The following is a 27,859-nucleotide window of genomic DNA, read 5'->3' on the forward strand; positions in this document are numbered from 1 at the left end:
CCTGAGCTTGATTTTTCTGGGCCAGTCTGGGGAAGGATGAGGACAGCAGAGCAGCTGAGAATGCCAAGCTTGCTCGCAGAGAAGCCACCAGACAGGGGCCCAGAGCTACTCCATCCCCCTCCTCCCTCCCCCATCCCCACGCCCTCCACACCTCGGGTCAGGCCAGGGCCCTGAGTTGGAACGTGAGAGCAAACTGTGCAGGGAAGACAAGTATAGATGGCAGGGACAGGAGAAGGCATGCTGCCAGAGAGTGGCTTGGGGACATGAAACCTCGAGAAGACAGAAAGGTGATGCGAGAGTGACAGAGACTGAGAGAGACGCACAGATGCAATGAGATACGGAAAGAACCCTGTGGACAGACAGATTCCCAGAGAGAAAGGAGATGGGATGGGACAAGTCAGACAAGAACAAAGGGAGGTAGAGGGAGACAGAGGACACAGAGTAAGAGAGCAAAGGCCATCAGAGAGAGATGCAGAAAGAACAAATAGAAAAACAGAATGAGCAAAGGCAGTAAGACAGAGGGAGCGGACAGAAGTGGCAGAGAGAGGGGACCCCAGCTTCTTCCCCTCTCTCAGGTGATGGCTGGGCTCCAGCTCTCTGAACTCATGTACTGAGGAGCTTCTGTTCGTAACTCAAATATCCAGCAAGTTTATCCACAGCTTAAGGATGATGGCCCTATGTGGGAGCCGACAGGGAACTTGAGAGAAAAAACAGAGCCCGCTTGGTTAAGGGGTCCTGGCACATTAGAATCAAATGGATGGACCTCGGGGACCCCAGATCCTCTGGACTCCTAAGTGTTTTAAGGGAGAAAACGAGGAAGAACGAAACCAGCCCCACCTTTTATTATTATTATTTAGAAGAGACAATCAGACAGCAGTTGCTAAAAAATACTTGAATTATAAGGCGGGCAGTTGTCGTGTTTAAAGAAAATGACTTCCGCATGTCCACCTCCATTACCATCTGTGGTGAACTGTGGGTGCATCTGCTCCGCCTTTCCCAGCCCTGATGAACTGAGCTGCACAGGATTATCTTTTTTATGGAGTCCCCCTCTCCCCTCCCACCATCCCCCACTCCCCCCACCCCGCCACGCTGACCTGGGGATCAACTCTATGGCACAAGCAAGCACGAAACAAGCAGAAGCTTAATAATCCTTTGCACGTTGGGCTTGCCCCCTCGTACACCCCCTCTCGGGACCTAGCTGCTGTGCCGGGAGTAGCCCAGGCTGTAGGGAGGGGCTGTACCCAGCACCACAGGTCCCTCGGAGCTCCCAGCCTGATGCCCGGGCCAACTGGCCAGCCACCGGCCCCCTTGGGGGTGGACCTTCCGGCCCCAGTTAAGCCACCCCAGGCGGGCAATGCTGTGGGAAGCGGGGCTGGGCCTTCCCCAGCCAGCTCGGCTCAGACTGGGGAATCGTGAGCAAGGACATGAGTCCTGAGGTTTTAAGCCACTAGCGATCAGGGCAGCTGGTCACCCGGCAGTAGGTAACTGAAACACTTCTCGAAACTTCGGAAGAATCTGGTCCTGCTCCCTGGGTCTGACGGAGTTCCTGTTGGTGCCTCTCAGGGTTTCTTCCAGGCATCTAGTCAAGGGCCTTCAGCCCCAGTCAGGGGAGGCAGGTGAACTGCCAACTTGCTTTCCCACCTCCCCTTAGCTGTGATGGCTGGGTTTGGTTCTCTGTGTCTGTGTCTTTTTGAATATAGGTTGTTTTCATTCCCAAGATAAATATCTATTTGCATAGACAAATAAGGGCTGGCGAGATAGGAAGAGGCGGTTTAGGGAATAGTTCTATAGTTTGCTTGCTTATCAGGTACGTAGGGGTTTGAATGCATCAAGGTCCCAAACCTAAAGGTTAATGTTTTGACACCGAGAATCCATCAGTCAGGGGGTGAGCATGGGGGGAGTGCTTGCATTAATTATTAGTCTGACTCTTAATTTAAATCAATGAAAATGCCAGGATGACAGAGGTGTTTGGACTGAATAATAATCAGGAGGGCTGCTGTGGGCCGGAACAAAGATGTGTAGGAGAGGAGGAGTGGGCCCGCTGTCAGGGGATGGGCATGGAGGTGGGGCTGCTCCTGGACAGGACAGAAAATCAAGAGTCATGGCTGGAGCTCCCTGGCCTTGACGAGAGACATTGGGAGAGGTGAGGAAGCCCAATACCAGTTGTCCTAATAAGTTCAATTCACTGAAGTTTGCAGAGGAGTGAACTGAAGATCAGAGACCAAGGGTGCCTTAGCCCAAGTCCCACAGCAGGCAAGGGACAGAGCTAGCAGGACACCCACGTCTTGTCACTCCCCCCGCAGCTGTCCTTCCGCCAGGCCCCAGGGCTTGGAAGCTCCATGTAAGTTAATTATGCTGATGTATTTCCACCCTTGGGGAGCAAGGCACCAGTTAGACCCTTCCCTGGTGGCGAAGAGGACAGGATCGTTTGAGGGAGATGGATGGTGGTCCACGTGGGTAAGAACGGAACTCAGCAATAGCAGGAAGGAGTAGGTGGCTCATTGCTGGAATTTGCGAGAACCTGGGTTCTCTTGCTCCACAACAGCGAGTCTAAAATTCCACTGGCAAGTCGTTTCTTTGAATTAAACAGTCCTATCTTCCTACGGTCCTTTAAAACACGGACATGCCCTACTCCCTCCCCGGAAAGAGAGAGCGTAGAAGTAATTCACAAGTGTCAGTATGAATGAACAGAAGAGGGTCCTGTACTCAGACTTGCCTCCAGTACCTCTCCTGCTCCAGAGCCTGGGATCTCCAAGTGGAGTCCTTGCCTGGGGAAACTCCCCATCTCGTAGGGGACACAGACCCATGAGGGCAGTACATCATTGCCCTTTGCCGAGCAGCTGCTCCGTTCTGGGCGCAGCATAAGGAAACTTCAGCAAGTTCCATAGCGAGGAAGTAGCGACGCTGAGATTGGGACTCAGATCTGCCAGATCGCTAAGGCCACGTGCTGTCCACCCCCTCACACAGAGGCCCGAGCCTTGCTGAGGACCTGCGCCAAGGATGATGGGAGGAGAGGGGAAGCAGCAGGTCTAATTACTCAGACGTCAAGGCCATCTGGGCTGATAAAGGGGAAGGGGATGGTGAGAGGGTACCCAGCATCCTTCACGGGAGAGTGTCCCAGACAGAGGGAAGAGCTTGGGTCACACAGAGGAGTATGAAAGGATTGTCTGCCTTTGGGAAACCAGTGGTAAATCCCAACTGAAGCTGAGAGTACAAGGGCATTCTGCCCAGGAGACTAAGTTAGAGCAGGCAGGTGGGGCGGACGCTCCCAGCGCGGCACAAAAAATCTTGTCAGAGCTGTGGGAAGTCTTGGGCAAGTATTAAGCAGAACGATGTTTGAAAAGACATAGCTTTAAAGTCCAGCAGGCCCCGGTCTCAGATCTGGATTTCCTCCTGTTTCACACCAACGTTTACAAGTTACTGCGTATTTGCTCCCCCGCCCCCCGCCAACCCCGCCCCACCCTGGAATCTAAGCTCTCTGAGGTCAGCGACCATGTCTTCTTGATCCCTGCTGTAAGCGTGGGATCTGGAAGTCTCTGGCGTACAGCAGATGTTGGTGTGGGACACCGCTGGTTGCTCTTCCAAATCCTTCCTGCCTTTCCTCCTCGGACACAGAGGCAGCCAGGTAAACAGAGTATATCCAGCCTCGTTTACAACTAGACGCAGCCGTGCTCGCTAGGTTTTCCCCACTGGAATGGGACAGGAAGATGCGGGGACAACTATACCTCACTCACTTTTTTTTTTTAAGATTTTTTATTTATTTATTTGACAGAGAGAGAGATCACAAGTAGGCAGAGAGGCAGGCAGAGAGAGAGGAGGAAGCAGGCTCCCTGCGGAGCAGAGAGCCAGATGCGGGGCTCGATCCCAGGACCCTGAGATCATGACCTGAGCCGAAGGCAGCGGCTTAATCCACTGAGCCACCCAGGCGCCCCATCTCACTCACTTTTAAAAGCTGCTTGCCCTGGGGTGTCAGGGTGGCACAGTCAGTTAAGTGTCGGACTCTTGGTTTCAGCTCAGGTTGTGATCTCAGAGTCATGAGATCGAGCCCCATGTCAGGCTCCGTGCTGAGCGAGGAGTCTGCCTAAGTTTCCGTCTCCTTCTCCCTCTGTCCCTCGCCCCCTCTCTTTTTCTTCCTCTAATATAAATAAATAAATCTTTATAAAAAGCTGCTTGCCCTGAAATTTTCCTTTCACCTTCCCACCAGCAAGGACACGAAGGTACCCTGACCAGGTTGGCACCTGATGCATGACAGCCACACCCCAGTGAGTGGCACAGCCTAAGAGCGAAAGATCTGGAATTCTTAAAGAAATACCTGGAGCCAAGCTGTCGTACAAACACAGACTATGGACCTTAGAAATGTTACAGGAGAAACAGATGAATTCTTCTCTTTTGCAAGTCGTGGCCCTGGGGCGGGTGTGGGGGGGACGGGGTGCGCCTTTGGTTACAGCACCTTCCCCCATACCCGAACTACCACAATGCTTAATACGTATTTATTGGATGGATCGATGAAATAGATTCTTCTGTAAATGCTATGGGAATCTTATATTATTTTTCCAAAAAGACCATACCTTGAATGCAGGGTCCGATCTTTGTTTCCCAGCCCAGAGCCCCTGAGTTGATGCCAGATTCTTACTGAATTGAATTAAATAGAAGAAAATGAGTTCTGATAAGATGGGTCGCCTAGACGAGCCATTTTAGCCGTCTGCTCTGCCAGAAGGAGAGCAGGACTATCTCCCTAGAGTGTTAACAGTTAAAGAGTTTAGGGAGTGGTTGAGGCTCAGGAGTCACTAAGTGCAAAAGAAGTCAAGGTGCGTGACGGAGGTGAAAACATCGTGGGTGACACTAGAAAATTGGCAGAATTACAGCTGGCAGAGAGCGAGCCTCGGCACCGCAACTGAAGAGTCACAGGGGAGAAAGGGAACCCCTCTTTGTGGAGAGAAGCATCATGCATCAAATTTAACAACGTCGACACTCACACGGGCGCACGCATGCGCACACCCAGCCCTGTTCTGCTGAGAACTCGTTAGTTACATCGGAGGTGACATATGGGTGGGTAATACAGTCTGGAGCCTAGATTTCTTTAATTAACCAATAGCAATCAGGAGTGAGGGCAATTCCAGGGGCATGGTAATTGTCTGGAAGTTCTGGATGCCTGCAGGCTGCGCCTCAGGCCAGAAACCCAGCCAGCTCCGTCCCTGCGAAGTGCGTGGAGCCAAGGTCATGACTGCCATTTTCGTCGGGGTCTTTCTTCAAAAAGGTTGAGATCACAGCCGATTATTGTGGGCGAGGATTTCCTCTGTGATGTGTACAACCTTGGGGGAGTGAGCGAGCTTGGTGGGGTATCCCACAGCGTCAAAATAGAGGGACATGACATGGTCCCTAGCTAGGGACCAGATTCTGCAGGCGCTGGGTGGTGGGTGACCAGTGACCCCGGTGGTCAGTCTGAGCTCAAGTTCTGTGGTTCAACAAGTTCTTACTGTAGCACTAGGGCAGTCTAGCTTGGAGGCCAGAGCTGGGTATGGAGGAAGCACTTTTCAACAATTGAGAAGAAATGCAAAACAACATTTTTTAATGCGATGGCAGTATCCGCTGTGATTGTAATCGCCTCTGAGTCAAGATTACGTTGTTGTTTTCGTCTTGGTAGATCCCACAGAGCCTACCCCATGCTCTGCAGGCAATAGGAGCTCCATAAACGTCAAATGGAATTTCAGGGGGCGCCTGGGAGGCCCAGTTGGTGACACGGCTGTCTTCAGCTCAGGTCATGATCCCGGGGTCCTGGGATCTAGATCCGTGTCAGGCTCCTTGCTCAGCGGAGGGACTGCTTCTCCCTCTGCCTGCTGCTCTGCCTGCTTGTGCGCTCGCTCTCGCTCTCTCTCTCTCTGACAAATAAATAAACAAAATATTAAAAAAAAAAAGAAATGAATTTCAGTTCATAGAATGACACCAGCTAGACCAGCAATGGGTCGCTTTAAAAAGTATTTTGATATAAACGGATCGGAACGTCTCGTGGATCCTTTGCCTGTAAACTGGTGCTTTTTAAAGTAAGAGAAGGGGCTTTTCCCTCTGGAAAATTGTTGAAATGTTTCCCTTCCAATCTGCTTACATTCCCCATTTGCTTGGCAAGCTCTCTGTTCCCTGATAATACAAAAGTCAACAAACACCCGCAAGGCCACTCTCTGGATCATCACAAATTCCAAATAAGAACAGTCTGAATTAATGAGGTTTTCTTATTTACTGTTCTAAGTAAAGTTGAAAGATAAACAGCTCTCATTTGTCTGGGCCATAGGACAGTGAGCTCAGAACATTCCCAGGCTCAAGTCAGGACACTTAACATCACCAAGGGGTTGAACTGACAGAGAGGAAAACAATAAGGTGGTTCTGGGTCCCTGAACTTCCAAAGAGAGCCTCAAGCATTCATTTGAACTTGGAAGGCGGTGGAGTCCTTGTTCCCGTCACAGGCTGTGCCTTCTGGAAGCAGGGGTAGGGTTTGTGGGGCAAGATGTTTGTTGGAGATCAGAACCTGTGGAAGAGAAGGGAAGGAAGCAGGAATTGGGGCCCAGCTGCCTGGCTCAGCGAAGGCTGAGCCAACCCAGTGGGTGCTCTGGGCAAGGATGTTCCCTGGAAAGACTCCTGTTGGACAGAAATGTCTGGCCCTTTACATTTTCCCCCTGCTCGGTCTCGGGGCGAAGTCCACCTCGGACAAAGGCCTGATCTCGGGCCAGATAACTCTTAGCAGCAGCCGGGAAGGAGCCAACAGCTGTAGGGTGTCCGCTGCCCACACTCTGCACAGCTGGGCGCTATGCTCAAAGGGGGATCTGACAGGGCATCTCCACCTCTCACAGACCCGGAGGCTGAATTGGTTCTCAGAGTGCCCAGGGCTTAGAGGCTGGCCCCACTCACCCAGTCCTCGCAGCAAGTCCACGATCAAGGAAGCCTGTGGTCTTTCCCCGCAGGGTTTCTTCTTCCTCCCACTGTTTCTCAGCCCCTTAGGATTTCTCCTTCTCTCTTTTGTGTATTTAAAAGGATCAGACATCAGTTCACTGCTCCAGGCACTGGGTATAAACAGAGATCAGCATGGACTGGGCCCCGCCCTATTGATCTGGGAGGGGTATGAGAGACACCTGCGCTCCGTATAGTAACTTGTGAAAGTGACCAGGGACAGCCGCGACGCATTAGGCGTTGGCTGTGCGACGAGCGTCGTTCTAAGATAGCTGCCTACACTAGTGTCTGTTTCTCACAGCGAGCCCACAAGGCGGATGCGATCACCACCCCCATGTTGAGGCCCAGAGAGGCTAAGTAACCTAGTCGCTGTTACCGAGCTAGTGAGTGGTGAGAAGTTAGGGATCCACACCATAGAGCCCAGCTTCAGAATCCATGGTCTTCACCTGTATGCTGAGCTGTCTCCCCCGATTCTCGGATCCAGCTAACAACTGTTGTGACCACTTGGGAGGGGCACGAAGAGGCATGACTGACAGGCACAGACGTGCTGGGGAAGACCTCCCTGAGGAAGACGGTTTAGAAAGATGAGCAGATGGGCAAGTAAAGGAAGGGGACATAGCGGGCAGGAGAGCTGCGTGAACAAGGCTTGGGAGAAATGGTCACAACTGAGAGGCAGGGATTTGAGTGCAAGCAGTTTGCTTGGGAGATAATTCTAGGAAACGTCTGGTGAGAGAGACAGGACAGGGAAGGCGGCCAAGGAAGGGAGTGTTAACAGAGGCAGTCGCCAGGGCCGGCGACTGGAGAGCGATTCCTCTGGAGACCTGAAGGGGGCAGTAGAGCACACACCTCTGTTATCCCAACCCTGGGGCAAGAGAACTGGAGTGTTTATCCAGTAGGGCCTGTCAAGCAGGGGTTAAAGGCCTGCTTCCAAGTTTGGTGGGGGGATTGGGGTGGAGGGGAAGGGTGTGGGAGACATGGATTCTCTGGCTCCTCCCTCCAGCTATCTGCACAGGCAGAGCTGGCTCCCATGGCCAAAACCCCTCAGGCAGAGATGCAGGTGTGGGTGGTTGGAAGTCCGCCCACGTTCACAAAAAATGTTAAGCATTAAAGGGGTCTGGTCGGGATACAGACAGGGTGTGCTAGGAAACATTCTGGGGCTGGTGCAGGAAGTAGTTCTGTTAGACTGGGAAGAACAGGCCAGCCCTGTGATAGGTGGAATAAGGGATTCCCCTCGCTCAAAGATGCCCACAGCCTAATCCCCAGACCTGCGAATATGTCACCTGATATGGATAAGGGGACTTTGCACATGAGATGAAGTTTAGGATCATGAGATGGGAAGGGTATCCTGGATGGTCAAGGTGGGCCCAAAGCCATTACAAGGGGCTCCTCCGAGGGAGGCAGGAGATCGCAGTCTGTAGCAGGAGATGTGAGGGTGGAGGCCAGAGGCTGGAAAGGAAAAGGCCACGCAAGGGAAGGCCACGGGCCAAGGAATGCAGGTGGCTTCCAGAAGCCAGAAAACGGAAGGAATCACTTCCGCCCTTCAGAGCCACCAGAAGGAACCAGCCCTGTTGGCACCTTAACTTAAGCCTCGTGGGACTGATCTAAGACTTGGAACCTTCCAGAACTGGAAGAGAACAAATGTGTGCCATCTGAGCACCCAAATTTTTGGTCATCTGTCACAGCAGCTGTAGGAAACTTGCAGGCCTCTTCCGTCAAGCCACCGTGCGCTCCTCATGAACTGTGGCTTTTTCATCCTCATCTTGTATTTCTGTGGGGCTTAAATGTAGAGACTTTTCGGGCGCCTGGGCTGTTCAGTGGGTTTAGCCTCTGCCTTCGGCTCAGGTCATGATCTCAGGGTCCTGGGATCGAGTCCCGCATCGAGCTCTCTGCTGGGAAGGAAGCCTGCTTCCTCCTCTTTCTCTCTGCCTACTTGTGATTTCTCTCTGTGTCAAATAAATAACAAAATCTTTAAAAAAAATGTAGAGACTTTTCCCTGTGGCACCTCAGGACAACCCTTTGGGGTAGGTAAGGAAAGTCTTGCCTCCATTTGTTCTGAGAAAACGACTCTGAGAGAGAAGCCAAGGAGTTTTCCACCGGGCTGCCCAGCACCCTGGTGGCAGAAAATGGCGGCCTGCTCTACAGCCTTTTGCCCCACTGTTGGCTCTGCATGGCCTGCGTGCTATGGGCCCGCTAACTCCAGAGCAGGTCTTTTGTTTCTCGAAGGCCCCACTCCAGCTGCAGCTCTGGCCAGAGCCTTTGGGCTGCTGCCTGGGCTGGGAAGACTCTTAGGATGTCATCACCTGAGACCCCGTGCTTTGGAATCGTGCCCTTGGCCCAGAGGGGGAGACAGCTGTGCTAGAATCACTCTCGGGAATGGTCTTAAACCGAACAGTCCCCTGAGCCCACTGTCCTTGACCTCCATTTGCTGACCTTCTCATGAGTTCACAGTATGACAAGATGGGCCTTTCATATTTTGGTCTCCTTCATCTCACTCTGGGGTGGTGGCAGAATTCTGCTACTCGTCAGCTGAGAGATGGTGGGCAAGTTACATTATATCTCTGAGACTCAGTTCCTGGTGAGACAACCATTTCTGGCTCACCTCACAAAGAGGCACAGTCGCGACTTAGCTCTGCAGGGTCACTTGAGGAAAAACCCACCACAAAGAATTTTACCTGCCAATTGATAAGATGCTTGTAATTTCACCATTAGATATTTAGTTCCCTATGGAGATGACCTTCTCATTTTCAAGGGTCCCCCATAGAAATGAAAATACCCTGAGTAGTAGTTATACCTCAGGTTATGATGACCTAGATTATTGTATTAATCTTTCTAGGCTTGTCTTCTGCCTGAATTTAGAGCATTAGATGAAAGAGCCCTCCTTGGTAGGTGGGTTGGGATCCTTATGAAGAGAGGTAAGGAGGTGCAGAAGAAAATCTTCACATGACCCTACAATCTGGTCCTCTGCTGGTCCTAATGAGACAGGGTTCTAACCTCCATCTCGTGGGCTCAATGCCTCTTGTCTGTCAGCCAGTGACCTCTTCTTGGTGACTGTTCCTTCCTTTTTTCCCCCCAGTGGTTAGTCAATTGCATACAATACCCAGGGCTTATTCCATCAAGTGCCCTCCTTAATGCCCATCAACCCTGTATGCCATTCCCCCTCCCCTCCGGCAACCCTCAGACTGTTTCCTAGAGTTAAGAGTCTCTTGTGGTTTGTCTCCCTCTCTGATTTCATCTCGTTTTATTTTTCCCCCTCCTTTCCCCTATGATCCTCTGTTTTGTTTCCTAAATCACATATGTGAGTGAAATCATATGATAATTTTTTCTCTGACTAACTTATTTTGCTCAGCATAATACCCTCTCGTTCCGCTTTGTTGTAAACGGCAAGATTTCACATTCTTGGATAGCTGAGTAACATCCCATTGTGCAGGCCACATGGTAAGTGTGCCTTCTTAATCTGGCTTCACGGGACACCTGTTTGTTAACCCAAGTGCCTTTTTACAAAAGTGTCTGTGTGTCTGAGGTTAAGGACGGTCTGTGGAATAAACTCTCCCGGTAAATCCGGGGTCCCCTTCCCTGTGTTCATGTACTCAAAGAGTCAAACGTACTAGAAGGAAGGTTTGGTTGACGTCATAGCTGGGGTCCTTGAGAAAACAGGCAGAGGCCAACTCCCTCGCTGATGCTTTCTGAGGGAGGCGACCCAGGAGAATGGAAGTGAGGGAGAAAGAGGAGGGAGGCAGGGGAGCAAGGAAAACCAAGGCAAGGGGGCGTGTTTCACAAGATGCATGGGGGATAACTCAATCATGGCGGACATCTTCGAAGGAGCCAAACGCAATCCTTGCCTGGGCAGCCTGAGTTTGGCTTGAAGCAAACAGTCCCTCAGACCAAGGGCAACCCATCTTCTAAGTTATCAAAGTACACTGTGCCCGTAGCCTCCTTCCTCTTCCGGGAAATTTGCCGTGATGGAGCAAACACTTGTGTGTTTCCGTTTGTGCTCCAGTACCCAAACCCCCATCATGAGAACACGCGTGGGCCAGCCAGAGAGAGGAAGAAACATGCAAGGAGTAGAGCCAAGTCACTCCAGTCATACCAGGCCAAGCTGTTCTAGATTAGCTCACAACAAGCAGACCCTCGAATTCATGAGCGGAGGTCAGCAGATCCAGCCGCCTGACCCACAGCTGGCTGCGGATGCATGAGCCCACGCGGTGGAGATCAGCCGGGTCCAGCCCAGAGTCAGTAAAACGCGCAGCCTCTGGAATGAAATCATTGTCTAGTGTTCTATGCCACCAAGACTTCTGGGGCGGCAGGATCGGGGGCGGGGAGCGTTACCTGAGTTATTGCGGTGGTAGCTGACTATCCTTCCCTCCACCCCAAGTTCAGCTCTCCCTCTGTGACTTCCCATCGGCTCTCTCTGTACCAGTTTCTCATTGGCTCAGTGCTTTCATAGACACAAGGGTTACCCTCCCAGCCCCGACTGCGAGCTGTTGAGTGTTCAGGTTTACATTTCTCTGCTTCCCGACAGAATATTTAGCAACCATACCAAGCACGCGGTCGACCTTCAAGATGCTGATGTGGTTTCTGAGCCCACCTGGCATGCAGTATTTGCATTCATTTCCAGGGCCACTGCTATTTGCTTTTCAGAATATGAACAGCAGAAGAACACTTAGGGAGCGTCGGACTTCGTCCTTTTACAGCTTCGAAAAATGAGGCTCGGGGAGATCAAGTGAGTTGTCTTTGGCTCCAGGGCTGGCTAGAAGCAGGGCTAGACAGAGTGGCCAGGCCTCCCGGCTGCACTCCCTGTGCCCCTTTCCTCCACATCGGGGCCAGATCCACCACCAATGGACGGGGGCTGCCTGGCACCAGTGTGGTAAGACGGACTCTGAGCCCAGATCTCAGCACAGTGGAGGAGAGTCCCATGATCAGTTAGTCCCAGTTCCCAGGGGAGAGGAAGAAGGGAGTGGGAGGAGGGTAGAGACGCCATATGGTCACAGTCCCCGCTACATCTGGCCGCTTCTCGGTTAACCCCTGGGCTTCCGTGCATTGCAAAAGATGCCGCTTTGTTTATTTCACCTCCACTTTGTTCCTGGTTTGAAGATCACTTCTGAGAGACCTCCAAAGTCACTGGTTGGCCCCTTTCCGCATGCACCCAAGACCAGCAATCCCTTCCCCTTGCTTCAAGGCTGCTGCTTATGATGCCATTCCGCGTGGTGAGCCCCCGGAAATGGGGCGCCAAACCAAGGGGAGGCTGCAGACCTGAAAAACCAATGTCAGAACTGGGCACCTGAATATGAGCGTGTATGCTGGAGACATACCCAGCCTGCCCCCAAGAGCTGGGTTTCCCTTGCCTTGGTCAGTGCCATTCATCCCCAGGTGAAGGGGCAGGGTCATCACTGAAGGCTTTGACACGCAGCCAAGGGAGTCGGTAGTCAGGCCTCCCTTGGAGCCGCCGGTAGAGGAATCCTGCTCCAGTAGGAGGACACAGGGGCTCTATTTTCCTTTTCTTCTCCCTAGGAAAATCAAAAGGCCCTTTCCCGGCTTCCTCTCCTTGGATGAGCCTCAACTTCAAGTCACCTCCTCAGGGAAGCCCTCCCTGATGCGCGCCATAGGGTCAGGGGCCCCATGGCACATTCTCACACCCCTTCAGTTCTTCTGCGGTGGCAGGGTGTTCCACTGAATCCGTGACCCATCAGTTTTAAGACCTCCCAATATTTTATGTACCAATCAGAAAAAAATATGCCACCGTTGAAACGATAAGCACAATGCTTTCGTACCGCTTAGAATTTTTATTGTATAGTTATTAAAAGAGCACTTTGAAATTTATTTAGACAGATTTGTGTGATATAGCACTCTTGTGCAAAGGAAAATATACTCAAAAGTAACGAGCTGAGGTAATAATCCTTCACCTTCTCCACATTTAAAATTTGGATATTTGGACTCACTAGGTGACTCGGACTCATTGAGGTCCCGGGAGATGCCACTCAACGTGGGCCTCACACTGTCACCATGATACCATCCTTTACCCCTCACTCGCCAGCCACCCAATGGCCTCATCTCCTGCGCTCGTGCCGACACAGGGCTTTCCCATACTCTCACACAGCTCATCTCCACAAAAGATGTTTCAGGGGAGGACTGGAGTTATTTTGAACCCCATTTGGTAAATGCAGATTTTGAAGTTCAGAGCTGCGAGGCCTCGTGGTCAAGTTTACAAAGAAAGGTAATGGGCAGGTGCAAGGCCCCAGAGAGTCCGATTTCTGGTAAACTGAGTCACGGAAGAAGTTCGTTCTTGCAGTCAGGTCTTGCAGGGACAGAGCCCAAGGTCAGAATGTCAGCCCCATGACTTCCCAAGCTGTGGGGACTTGGGGACATGGATCCCCCTCTTTGGGTCTGTTTCCCCATAGGAAAACTGGGGACGTCCCACGATGTGACGCGGTGAAAAGTCAGTAAGTCGATGCTGGGAATGAGAGGAGCACAGTGCCTGCCCCATGGCAAGTGCCCAGTAGGGGTTAACTCTAATTGCTATGGCAACATTATATGCACAAGGGTCAATGCTTCCTGCGGGGGGATAGGCCCAAATGCTAACACCGTAGGAGAAGACACAGTCCACAGACATAAACGAAAGGAGTGCAAGGGAAGGGCCAGTGAAAGCCAGGGTAGACAAGCGCGGTGCTCTGGAGCAAGAGGGGAGGACAGAGCAGAATGGACTGAAGGCATCTGGGAAGGCTTCAGAGTCGGACGTGACATTTGAAGGTTGAAACGGAGTGGCATTCTGTTGTGGGGGAGTGGGGGCTGGGACATGAGTCCCATGTAGAGGTCTGCGAGCATGAGGTATAGTCTCCCAATAGCGGAGTGTTCATTTTAACTGGAAACTAAAATAAGACAGAATCCAGAAGCAATCTGAGTTTTCTTCTGTGGGAGTATGGAAGTGACTGGAAGATCTCCAGCAAGGGGATGCTGTGCTCAGGGTTGCCCTTCAGAATGACCACGTGTGGCCAGGGTCTATAGAGGATGGCGTGATGGTGGCCCAGGAACCAGCTAGGAGGCCATTTCTGTAGCCATAAGGAGAGGTTTTGAGGGCCTGGTCTTGGGCGGGACTGGTGGGGAAAAAAACACAAAGACCAATCAATTTGAGCCATGTGTGGAGGGAGAGTCATGGAATTATGTGGCTCTTTGCCGGGTGGCCGAGGCAGGCCATGGGAGCAGTCGAGCTAGTCTCTCCAATTGTCAGGGTCCTAACGGCCAGAGCCACGTAGAGGGAGGAGCAGAGCCCTTGTGGTGTGGACCCCTTCGGAGAAGGGGCCAAGGTGGGGAGTGGAGGCAATGGCCCAGAGAGGGACTATCACAAAAAAGGAGAGGCTGTGAGAGAAGTGAGGTCAGGTTTTGCATGGGGCTCCATGTTCTTCACTCAGTCCGAAAGATCACATGGGGTCCAAATCCCTCCCAGAGACAACATATTGGAGAGCAACTGGAAGTTTGACCCAGCCGCCCTCCCCGTGCCGCTAGAATGGATCCCTCCTTCTTTCATTGGTTACCAGATAAACTAGGTGGTTTGCCCTGTCAGTCATCACAAGAAAGTCCTGTTCACTGGGGAAAGATGGTCCCATCAGCAAGAGAGGGAGATGAAGAAAGCAAAGACGACTATGAGAAACTCTGCCTCATGCCCCAGGCCATCAGTATGGAACCACACACACCACTCTCCGTCACACGTGCACAGAACCACATGCCTAAGACGTCATGATGTGGAAGAACCCCAGGGTTACCTAGTGGTGGACACAAGATTGCATTCTGTTCTGCATATACAAAGGTATTAAAGAATTTTATAGAAGCTCAAAGCCATGGTTTTATTGAGGGAATGAGTTAGGAGGTGCATCCTGATCTGTGTCACGAAAGAAGAGGGCAAGTTAGAGCAACAGAACGGAGTGGAGAGGGTGTTCCAGGTCAAAGGAACAACGTGAAGAAAGACACAGAGATTAAAACTGATTGCAGTAGCACATTGGAGCACAATTAATATATCAGAATTGTGTTCCATTGCATTAAGAAAAAGTCCGAGGAGCGACAGCTTGCAGAAATAAGCATTGGTTTCATAGTACAAGAAATCGACAAGTTGACAGTTGCTCGTGTTGATTCAGTCACCTACAGATGTCAGAGATGGAATCTCTGCCACTTTCTTAGCCTGTCCCTCATTTTTTGGTCCCAGAATAGCTGCTTAGCTCCAGCCATCACATCTGTATCTGCATTCAAGATAGAAGCAAGAGGGAAGGTGATGCCAGCTATTTTCACTTAGGTTCCTCCAAAAACAGATCCTAGAACAAAGACTTGAGTATGCATTGTTTATTTGGCAACTGAGAAGCAGAAAAGGAAGCAAGGAGAGTGAGAGAAGAAAGGAAAAAAGATAATAGAATGGTGTGCCAAGGAGGGTGCTGTCTGGGGCAACAGGCCTCTTTTCCATCTGGACCTCCAGAGAAGTATACACAATGTCTCCCAGAATCTTACCCCTGAAGGACAAGTGGCTGGAGCACCTACCCAGCGGGCCCTGTCCACTGGTTGAAGGTCAACCCCAAGGACAAGAATCGCACACTTCCAGGCTTTGCTCATGTTGCAGGCGCAAGGAGCTTACGGTCTCAGAGCAGCCCTGAAACAGAGAGCAGGGAGAGGCACGGTGCCCACCTGAAATCGGGTGCTGTCTTGGTGATGAGACTCCGAACAACGCAACAGGGTCTACTCTTTCACTGCAGCAGCGGAGGCTGAAATCAGAAGGGGGTTGAGGCCATGCATCTGGGGGGCCACAGCCGACCGCCCCAGCGGCAACTCTCCCAGCATGTGACTGGCCAGAACTGTAGCACGTGGTCACTGCCAACTGAAAGAAAGACCGGGAAGCGAGCCTCCTAAGTCCTGCAGCCCCTCAGATAGAGGCCAGAAGGGAACAGGACCAGTGAAAAGACTATGGATGGGAAATCTTACCATTTCAGATTTCAGATCCCCCAAGGCAATGCCAGATTAGATCCTCTACCCTGAATGCATCTGAGAAAGGTCCCGAGTCCTGGGTAGAAAGAGTACCTTGGCCGCCCAGTCCTGCAGCTGGGACGGAGCTGGGGTTTGAACCAAGCCTTCCAGTCCTGGAATCAGCTTCCGTAATCAGCTCTCTCCTTAATCAGCTTGGGGCTGCAGAAGAATGCCTGGCCTGGAGAGCTGTTAAAACCCAGAAAGGAAAGGAAAGAGCAAAGCTCCTGCCTCACCAAGGTAGGGTCTGTTGTCACAAGACCTGGAACAATAAGCTCAGGCATTTGGACTCGCTCCAAGGGGCAATGGGGAGCCATTGTCGAATCTTAAACAGGAGCACAGCAATTTGAGTTGCTCGTAGGTAGATATTATATAAATATAAGGGGTTATTTCTCTGTTGATTGCGGCTGCTGATTCAGCCAAGGGGAAATGGAGTTCTGGACAAGCTCGCACCTCCAGCCGCGAATGCAGGTGCTCTTGAGGGGAGGTGCGGGCTGCCGTCTGACATACTCAAAAGGCCCCTGCTCTCCCGAGAACGGCTTGATGCTTATTGCTAATAACAAGGCTGGCAGCCGGCTGTAGCTTTCACTCAAAATTCCCCGGCTTTCAGTAATCAGAGCCAGGCCTGGGTTGGTCCTTGGCCCTCGACTGCAAAAGGAATTTCCTTTATTTTTGAACATGGGGAGAATAAAAAGAAGTACAAGTTGTTTTATAAGACAAGTGGGGCAGCAATTGGAAATAGGCATTTAGGCATCTCGTAGGGATTAACATCAGGACTCATTTAAGGGCTTGGAGTGTTAATAAGGATGAGATGTATTTATTTTTCCCTGGGTTCTTTTTAGGAATCCCTGGGCAATGCTCTGGAATTGATCTACGCTGGTTCAAATTTCACGCATCCCCCCATTTTCCACACTGACTCTCCCACCCCTCTTTTGATCGGGTTGCCCTTCCTAGTATACACGGACAAAGTGTCCCAGCCAGGGCATGCAACTGGGCAGAACTGGTAAGCAGAAATACCGTCCATCGTGTTGAGGCGGTTCAGCAAACAAAATGGGCTTCTTTTACCTAGGGAATCTGGTTTGAAAATTGGACATTAAGTTACACTTCTAATTGAAATGAATTTGATGGTTTCAGAACAGTCCCCAGTGAACACAGCCCACATCATAAAAACCACCATAGGCAAATTGGCACCATTCAGCCTTGGCTCCAACAGGCTAGGGAGTAAAAGAAGATGTAAACTGAATTTGCGGTTGCTTTTATCTTCAGATAGACAGGCTGAGGGGAACTTCAAGGGCAGAATTCTTGGGTCAGATTACATCATTTTCCTGATGGTCTGGGAGGCAGTGTGGTATAGTAGGAAAGCCCTAGGTTAAGAGTCTAGTCTTGTCTCGGCCAGAATTGATGTTGTGTTCTTTGGTGCGTCATTAAAAAAAAAAAAAAAATCTTTCCATGCCTCAGTTTCCTCTTCTGTGAAATGGGGATAATGGCCTCACCATGGCTCACGGGTCCGGTGTTGCGTTCATTGACGGTTTTCCCCATGGCCTGAGGCAGCCCTCAGCACCGAGGGCTCCTGGTTGATGGGCCAATACATGCCTTGCATTCCACCAGCTGACACCCCGAGGACAAGCTGCTTGTCCTCTCATAAGACTCAGCCGTGAAGTCAGATGAGCTCAATGCGAAGAAGAGTGACAAGATGAGGAGTGTTTACAATCCTCTCTCTATCCCTGTCAGGTCGATTGTAATATTCCCACTCAACAATGAAGAAGAGTGAGGCCCAGCAAGGTCACGTGGCTTAGCCAAGGTCACCTAGCTGGGACATTACCAACTAGAAATGGCGCCTGCCAAAACCTCTTTTTCGGCTCTACTGTATTTTTAATCACTGTTCTAAGAGAAAATGGTAAAAATGAATAAGACCCCGTCCCAGCTTCTGAGACATTCACAGAGGTGAATGTGGCAGAGACACAGAAGGCCAAGTGCAACCACACAAGCACATTTCAAGGTGATGCTGGCTTCATCTTTGCTAGCATCTCACTGGCCGAAGCAGGTCACATGGCTGAGCCCCAAAGTCAAGGGACGGAGCAAAGGGTAGGGCGGGATACAGAAGGGGTGAGGAATTGGGTCCAGGAATTGAATCTACCCCCAGAGAGCTCCATTTTTACAGCAAAATATCAGCATTATCAATTTTTAAATGAAAAGCGTGCATTCTTTTAAAATACAAATCCCCATTTAAAAAAAATACTACCATGCAAAACCCATTCCAGGAAGATTAGAATAGATATTCCCTATGGGAACATAGCCCAAGGTGACATTTCCCAGCCATCTCCCCCAATACACACACACACACACACTGCAGTTGCTATAACATGTGTCCCCAGTGGACTGGGACCCCATATGAGAGGTATTTTTCATTCATTCAACAAATATCCATTTAGTATTATTGTGTGCCCAGGCTTTAGAAACAAAGGGGAGAACAAAACCAGTTCAGATCGCCACCATCAAGTCAAAATTCTAGCGGTGAAAATAGACTGAGGAAGTACAACTGGGGTGAATTCTTGAAGGAGGGACAGGGAAACTATAGAAACAAACCAGAGGAGAACCTCGTGTAGACTGAGGTTCTGGCTGAGATTCCTGGGGGCTGTGGCCCGACAGGACTTGACTTTCTTAATAGTCAAAATCCCAAATTTTACCTAACCATGTGGTTATGCAGGATAAACAGATTTCCCAGTGTTCCTTACAGCTAGCCATGACTACTAAGTTTTGGCCAATAGACACAAGTGCAAATGCTGTACACGACTTCTAGGCAGTGCCTTTAGAGGGAGGAGGCATACCCTTCTTGGCCCCCTCATTTTTCCTGCTGGCTGGAATATGAATGTGATGGCTAAAGCCAGGGCAGCCATCTTGGACCATGAAGCACCCTTGAGCATGCAGACCACACAAGATTAAATAAGATAGAAGGAGCCTGGGTCCTCTGAGGATTTCTTAGAGGACCATGGCCAAACCCACCTTGCCCTGCCTACCTCTGGGCATTTGCTTGAGTGCGAAGCACCCCTCTATCTTGTTCGCTGTAATACTGGACTTCTGTTCCTTGCAGCTGAAATCTGTCCTAACAGATAAAGGGGTTCTGGGGCAGGCCTCCCTACCAAAGTGAGATTAAGCTGATACCTGAATGATGAGCAGACAGAAGGCGTGGATTAGTCTGTTCCAGGCAGAGACAAGAACATGTGCAAAGGGCCAGAGGTTGAAGAGTTCATGAGAGTTCAGGGCAGGTGTGGAGGGGAAGGAAAGGAACAATCAAGGATTGCCCTCATGAGCTCTGATCTCTTTCAGTAACCCACACTTCTGCTCCCTTCATCTCTCCTCCTGTCTTTCTCCTGCCTCCTTCGCCCCACCCTTTCCCTTCTCCCTCACTGCCCTCACCCCTCCTTCTTTGCCTTCCTTTCTTCCTTACTCATTTTCGGCCACTATGGGTTGAGTACGGGTTATGCATGCAGGGCAATATTCTAGGCTCTGGGAACATGGTGCCATGGGGTTGACAGTCTTTTGGGGGGACAGATGTAAACTGGAGAGGAGGGGGTGAGGGGAAGAGAGTGCTTTGACTTTCTACAGCAGACATAGAGAAGCCCTATTCAGATCCCCCTTCCAAAAGGACTCCCTGCCTAAGGACGAGTACAGGACTCGCAGTTAGCTGCCTGTCTCCCGCTGTTGGCTTCCTCGGGGTCAGCCTCTGCTTCTGAGCTGAGCTTACACTCCTCTCAGGGTGGCCTCGACCTCCAGCTGAACAAGGGTGTTCGTGTTCGAGGCTGGGCATCTCTGCCCCACTCGGGGCTCCCTGAGCGCGTACCCTTTGCTCGGGGCTCCCTGTGGGATCTGCACTGCCGCCTGCTGGCTCCCCCTGCCCTTCAGCTTTCAGGGGCACTCCTCCCAGTAAGCCTTCGGCACTCCTGAGTCTTTATCGGAGCCGGCTTCCGGCCTGAGATAGGCTTTGCGACAGCTGCGAGCTTGTCACACACATTAGACAAAGCACAGGGAGACCCGCAGGTCCGGAGCGCACAGAGCAAAGGGTCAGTGGTTGGTGAGGGGCCCTGGGCTAGAACACCATGTGTGACCTGAAAGGTCTTTGAAATTCAGTCTTGGCTCTTGCACAGGTCGGGGGAACCAGAATACCAGTGGAAAGGCACTGCACTTAGTCCCGGGGAGAGCCAAAGGGGACTTTGTCCCATGCGGTGGCTGTGTGAGGGGAGAGCAAAGGACCCACATGTCCTGACTGTGCGTGGCAGAGGGGTCATCAGCACTGAGTGTGGGTTCCACCTTGGAGGGAGGGAGGTGGAGAGACTTGCCCTCCTCCGCGATGGTGAATTCGGATGGAAAACAAACAGGTGGGGGGCTGAGACTCATGAGCCCCGTGGTGGATGGATGGGTTCTGAGACTGTTGGATGGACGGGTCTGCTCTGGCTTTGAGAGACACATTTGGAAGTCGTCGTGCTGGGGTTTTCTGGAAGCCCTGGCAGCTGACAGGGAGTCTTAGGGAACTGTCACATTCCCTCCAGTTTATCTGCTATGTCCTCTCACTCCACTCTCTAAAGCTCCTAAAACCCGATTTCCTTCCAGAAAGTCTTCTCACGTGGAAAGGAGACAGTGTGTGCTCTGGGCTTGCCCAGCCCTGCCCTCTCTGCCTCAGGGATTTCAAGATGCTCATGTTCCCTTAGCCCCGTGCTCAGCCTTGTCCTTCAGCCGAAGTGCCCTTGTCTGATGAGTCTTTCCTGTAACCGCTGTGTGCCCCACCCTTATAGACACCCCCTCCCTAGCCCCGCACTGGGCTCGGGTTCAGCCGCTGCAGACGAGGAAGGGCTGCCCGCTCGGGGCCATCCCGGGGAGCTGGGAAGGCTCTCCTTCCGCCTGCCTAGCTCTCCAGCGCTGCGCATAAAACACTCCTCCGCCTGCTAATGTCTAGACTGTACATCGCAAATACGCCGCGAAAGTGTGTTGGATGTATGAGGTCATTTTATCATTGGGTTGCCCGCTCAGCGTGTCTGTCATAAAGCCCATCTCTTCGATTTTACCTTTCAGCATAGATGAAAACAAGCTGGCTATTATTTTCAGGCAAGTGCTTGTCAAGTGCAAGCTCCTCCCGGAGAAGTCACTGACCACAGAGCGAAAAGCATGGGAACAGAGGCCCATCCTTCTCATCTGTGTGCGACAGAAAGGCAGTCTCCATGCCCCGTGCCTTACAATGAACTCAGCTTGAGGAATGAGCCCGATGAGGCTTTTGCCCTCCCAGAGAGACAGGAGGGCTTCCACACCATGAAACGCACCCCGACCCAAGTCTTGGTGGAATAGAATCATCCCACTTCCCCTCATTTTTTCCTTAGATACGACATCTTGCAGCCGAGGCTTTGATGCCTGCAGGCCTTGGGAACTGGCATTGATCCAGAGATAACATGCAGTACGCGAGACATTTTTCACACCTCTGGCCACCTGCACGTCTTTCCTCTTCCATGGCCCACTATTTTGCTTGGGGGAATTTGCTCTTCCTGGTTACGTAGGTGGTGGGGGCTAGTTATCAAGGTGCCTGCCCACTCCCTGTGGAAGCCACTAGGCACTGTCCTTCACTACCCTAGTCCATTAAAATGTGGTCAGGTGACTGAATCTTCTAGAAGGACCTGGAATGGGGAGCAGGGGGAGGCGAAGCTGAAAGAGGACCTGGGGGAGATCAATTTGCCCCAACAGTGGAGCCTCATCCTGACCTCCCCGAGGCCGGCTGCCCAGCTGGGTTCCTGCCCACCTCCACTGATCTAAGGTCTCGATCTCATGCCCTAACACCCCCTTTTGCCCCAGGGAGCCAGGAGTCCATTTCTGTCACTTGCGTCCGCAAAATTTTGAACCAATACAGGCACTTTCTGAAAGGGGCACAATGTTATCATTAAAACACGGCGTTGCTGAAGAGGGAGGATTAATTAGTGTGAACCCTCTTCCTTCACCTATCTTTGGGGCCGTCCACAGAGGATTTCTCCCTGAGCCACTAATGAATTTTGCAACTGTCACAAAACAATGCAAATAAGTAAGACCCACATCTGCTGAACACCGTCATGAGGTCAAACTGTGTGTAAATAAATGCTTGCTTCAAGGAGAGGGTAAATCCGAAGGTGAGGAGTGACAGGGCTTTGTTTGCATAAACCCAGCAAGGTATTATGGGTAGGATATTAATTAAATCATGCTCCTGGGCCTCACGGAGCCCTAGCTCAACGGCTTCAGCTTGTTACAAACCGAACGCAGGGCCCCCGGAGAGAGCACTAACATTTTGATGAACAGGGTTTGTTGGGGTGATGTTTCCTAACTAGCATTTTAATATCATTTTTGATGCTTTATCTGAGCGACCAACAAAGAATGCTCAGATAAAAGAGAGGGGCCAACATCCAACGTCCAGAAGATGAACTTTTCCATCTCATCTTGGTCCACCACACTTGCTCCCTCGGAAGGATTTTTTTTTTTTTTTTTTTGCTGCCGCCATCCAGGAGCCCTCCCCGCACTGCCCCATTCACCCTCCCCTTCTCACGACCTCCACCCCACCCCTAGGGCACGCACAGCTGGGAGAACCTCTCGGAATCAGGCGGAAGGTGCCTGAGGTTTAAGTGAAGTTTTCATGATTCTGAGAGTCCGCCCAAGACCCCTTCAGTCTATCCTTTTGTTCTTCCTTCCTTTTTGAAGAAATTAACTGGATGCTGGGTACTGTTCCATCTTCACAGAAGGACCTTCAACCTTCATTTTAAGGTTGAAATAAAAGGACCCCTCTCAGCTGGAGTGCAAGGTTGGTCATTGAAAGGCTGGCTGTGACCACCAGATGTGCCCGCTCTCCGCCAGACACTGGCCGGGGACGTTCGGGCTCCTCGTAATTGACTAATGACCCTGGTCCACCCATCCCAACCATTCCCGCCTGCATTTCCTCTCCGTGGCCTCTTGAAGCTCAAAATTTCATGCTTCATTTGAGGATTATAAAGCCTCTTTTATTGGAGAATATGCAGACAAATATGAACTAATTAATGTCCTCGCTATCCCCCTGGGAGCCTGCGATCATCCTGTGACCCACCAGCTTTCCTGACGCTCCCTGACATAGGCCGGGGTCCCTGCTTCTCCCCTTCTCTCCCCTCACCACCCCCCAGCGGGCAATTCTCAACCTCATTTCCTCCAAAAATACATTAAGAATCTGCCCTCTTTGGGCCACCTCTGCTCTCCCGGCTGGCTGCTTGCCTTGACTACAGAATCAGATCCCCACTTCCTGTCGCGCTCCCTCCATTCTGCCACCCAGCAGGTAGAGGGAGATTTCTTTTTTTTTTTTTTTTTTTTTAAGATTTTATTTTTTGTTAGAGAGAGAGCAAGCGGGAGGAGGGAGAAGGACAAGCAGACTCTGCACTGAATGCAGAGCCCCACACGGGCCTTGACCCCACGACCCTGAGCTCCTCTCCCTGCAAACCCCTCCCTGCTCTTCCCCAGCCTCCTCCAACATTGATCTCTCTCCCTCTCCCTCTGCCCCTCCTCCCCACTCACACCCCCTCTCTCTAAGTAAATACAATCTTTAAAAAAAAAATTCTCTTCCTCAGCCTCCCAGCCACCTTTCAAGCGCTCGATAGCCACACGTCACTAGCGGCTGCTGGACTGGACATCACAGATAGAGAACATTTCTGTCATCAGAGAAAGTTCTATTGGATAGGGCTCAGAGAGAAAGAGTACAGTCTGGCCTGGTCATTTAGTAAATGACCCTGGGCAAGTTTCTTCCCCTCTCTGAGCGTCCTTCCCCTTTCCTGTAAGATGGGGATAATCACACCTGCCTCACAGTGATTTTCTGTGTGAGAAAATTGAGGAAGGCCAGGGGGGCGGGGGGGGGGGTGGCAGGCATGCTAACAATACATCAGCTTTCTAGTTCTCAGGTGAAGGCCATTCCTGGCCTCCCTCAAAGGGAACGGGCTCCTCGGCCACTCAGCCCCGAGAACTATTTCAGTTCTTCTTCTCACCAGAATCCTTCCCCTGCTTCCTCCCCATCTGTCGTCCCCATGGCTGTTAGGACTCTTCCTCCTGCCTGTTTTGCCAGGACAGACTCCCCAGTCTCCCTGTCTGTAGCACTTGGCTTGAGTGTTCTGTCGGCAGCGCCCAGCCCCAGTCCTGAGCTTCCTGCGGTTTCTCTTGCCTCCCCCCAACTCCCACACCCACGCTAACTCGGTGCTGTTGGCCTTCCTCAGCTCCCAGGAAACTCAGCCACCCCCGCTGTGGAGGGCCGGGCCCGACCTTGGTTCTTGATGGCGCTGCAGACACTGGAGGTGTGACCATGACACCCATTCAGCCTCCCGGATCAAGTGGCAGCAACTTCCCCTCACAAGGTCCCCAGACTGACTCTCAGTTGTCCTCTGTGGTCCCGTCAGGGACCCGTGGAACATGGGGCCACCTTACACAGCCCCGGGAGGTCGAGGAGGGCTCCACGTGCTAGCAAGATTTCATTTTTCCCTCTGGCAGCCTGTGGCCAGTTCTGTTTTTCACAGGCAGCGACACCAGTATATCCCACCCCACGTGCTCTTTTTACAATGTGGAGTTCACACTCGTTCTCCAAACAATGGGGCCCGTGTCCTCTCCCCTTGAACCTGGGAAGGCCAATGATTATGGCAAAAGGGATGCTGTCTGACTTCCGGGGTCCTCAAAGAACCACGGAGCCTTCACCTGGCCCTGGCCGGAGGCTCGCCCTGGGAGTCCTGCCACCGTGTCCGGCTCCCATGGGGAGGCCACATGTAGGGCTGACTTCCCCAGTGAGCGCCTAGCCAATAACCAGCACCAGGTGGCAGGCATGTGAGTGGGTGAGCCTTCATGATTCCAGACCCTAGTTTTCAAGCTCTCCCAGCTGATGCTTTGTGGAACCAAGAAAATGTGTCCTCACCATGCCCTGCCTCAATTGTAGATTTGTGAACAAAATGAATGGCATTATTCTGAGCCGCTCAGTTGGTAGGTGTTCTCTATTACATAGCGGCGGAAAATCAGAACGCCCCCTGGTCTGACCGCACGGCCATTTTTACCCTGGGCTACATCCGTGGCTCTAAACAGGTGCCTTGGGATTACTCTGCCTGGCAGTGTCCATGCTTGAGTTCCCAACAGGGAGCACAAGAGTCCCACTGTCGCTGTATTTGCCTTCACCTCCGGGATGTCAGCCTAGAGTAGGGAGACAAGAGTCTAACTGTGTTTTTCCCCCTCCCTTTCTCTATCTCCTCCTTGTCCCATCCTCTGTCTGGGCTGGAAGGGGCAGATGTTTCTCTACCTATCTGGAAGGAATTTTCCTCCTAACAAAATTCTTCCCTCCCCTGAAGGCACATGCTTCTCCCCTTCCTTGGGGCCATAATGGCAGACGGAATGTTGGGAGAGACGCTGACCGAGCCATAAAAGAAGGTCTGAAGATATTGAACCAGCTACACCATTCGAATGAGTTATCGACCTTATTACAGAATCACAGTGTGAGGGGGGGCACCAAAGGGGTACAACACCCCACGGAAGGCAGACGAGAAAGACCACACCTGCATGATTGAGTGTGTGAGAGGTTCTAGAAATTCGGGCTACGTTGTATAATAACAGAATACAGGTACAGAGGCCCAGACCCACACAATGCCTAATCCTATGGCTCAGCTAAGATAAGGATAGTGTTTTCCCCACGGAGCGACAGAATACCATCTTGGCTTTCCATTCCATTTCCGTACTCTGAATCCTCTTCACCTGCAGGAAACCCGACTCCGTGGACACTCGTCCCTTGAATGAAAGCTGCAGTGATCTCATCTTGGCTGACAGCAAGTTCATCCTCACAGTAACTTGTCCTTTCACATTTCTATGGATGAGGATTTATCCAGAAATAACCCCATTTGTATAGCCTCATTCATGTTCTTTATCCCTGTAATTGTCAATAATGCCATGTTTTAGAATTGGCAGAAAGCTTCAATACCAGCATAGTGCATGCTTATTACTGTGACTGCCCGGTCCCTGTTCTATGAAGATCGCCCGCCTCACACACGGGGTTTGCTTCCAACACACTCGGCGGCCATGTTTTTTTCCACGGGACTCCACTTTCCTGATTTGCCTGGGGGGCAAACAGATGATAAAAATACAGGAGCCGGATTCTTTATCTTCAGAATATAAATGGAGACATTCAGAAAGTGGAAGTTAGTTGTTTTATTTTCTTTTGGGGGTTTTCGTTGTTGTTGTTGTTTAAAGATTTTATTTATTTGACAGAGAGACACAATGAGAGAGGGAATGCAAGCAGGGGGAGTGGAAGAGGGAGAAGCAGGCTTCCTGACAAGCAGAGAGCCTGATTCGGGTCTCGAACTCAGGACTCTGGGATCATGACATGAGCTGAAGGTAGATGCTTAACAACTGAGCCACGCAGGCGCCTCTGGAAGTTAGTTGTTGAGTCGCATTAACGGGAGACGTCCATTGGGAAGCATTAAGGTAGAGAAGGCAGTGAGTTCCAATGTCCAGACCATTGCTGGAAACCCAGTTGTGGCCCTCAATGACTCGCCAGAATGTTGGTGTGGATTCTCTTCTCCCATGATCTGCACTAATAATAGATATGACCCTCAAGTCCATGGGTTGGCAAATGGCCTTAATTTGGGTCCCCCCACCAGAAGCAGATCCTAAGACGGGGATTTGAATGTAAGTGGTTTATTTGGAAAAGACCGGTAAGGAGATGAGAAAGTATATTATCGGGGTTCTCCAGAGAAACAGAACCAATCAGTGTGTGTTGGCAGCAGGGGGGTTACGCGTGCATACGTGTGTATGTAGTGAGGAAGACTGATTTATTTTAAAGAATTGGCTCACATGATTGTGGGGCTGGCGATTCTGAAATATGCAGGGCAGGCTGGCTGGCTGGAGGTCCAAGGAAGAGCTAATGTTGCAGCTCAAGTCCAAAGGCTGTGTGGAAATTGAATCGGTTATTGCTAGCAGGGAGGTCAGTCTTTATTAAGGCCTGTAGCTGATTAATGAGGCCTCCTTGCCCCCCTCGCACTATGCAGGGCACTCTACTTTACTCAAAGACCACAGATTTAAACATTAAGCCCATCTAAAAAATACCTTTACGGCAACACTTAGACTGGTGTTTGACCAAAAACTGGGCACCATGGCCTAGTCAAGTTGAGACAAAAAGTTAGCAGGCACCAGGAGTGAGACGAGGGTGGGAAGGCAGCCAGTAAAGGGTACACAATCAAGCTAGGCGTCACTGTGAGCAACTGGAACTAATCTTGCTTGAGAACTCGGACACGATAGAGAAAATACATCATGGAGTTATTCTGCCTGAGGGGCAAGGGAGTTGGGGTGTTTATCCACCAAGTCCTGACTGTCACCAATGGAGGACTGCTGGGGGGAAGGGACACTGATTCTGCAACCCTCTGGGCCTGCTGCGTGCTCAGGTATAGTAAGTGACAGCAGCCAGAGAAAGCCTAGAGGGGGTGGGACACAAGAGCCTGGGCTAGGGCAGCAGGCTGCCATCCGCAGGACAGGTAAATGCTAAGGGAACATAAGTGGGGTCCCCATGGCATCTGCTTCATTATCATAACAATGACCCCCACAGAATCCCAATTCTGTTTGGAGTGACCAGTTAGACTGCTTACTCCCAGACTCCCTTGCAGCTCTACTCAAGCAAAGGACCCAGTTTCCCACCAAAGAGGACATGTAGATAGAGGTTCCTAAGTAGGACTGTCAGGAAAGGTCTCCTTTTGTTTTTTGTTTCATTTCATTTCATTTTGTTTTGTTTTGTTTTAAGGGGAAAGACTTGGCAGGCAGAAACCCTCTGACTTGTGTCCTTGGCTCATCTCCTGTCCTCCTGCCTGGGTCATGGTCACAATTTAATACATAGCATAACAGCAGGAGGAGTGGCCTGGTTGTGGCCGTGTGAGGTGGGCGGAACAAGGAG

The sequence above is a fragment of the Meles meles genome, chromosome X (assembly GCF_922984935.1).
Source record: "Meles meles chromosome X, mMelMel3.1 paternal haplotype, whole genome shotgun sequence".
In the NCBI taxonomy this organism is placed as follows: domain Eukaryota; kingdom Metazoa; phylum Chordata; class Mammalia; order Carnivora; family Mustelidae; genus Meles; species Meles meles.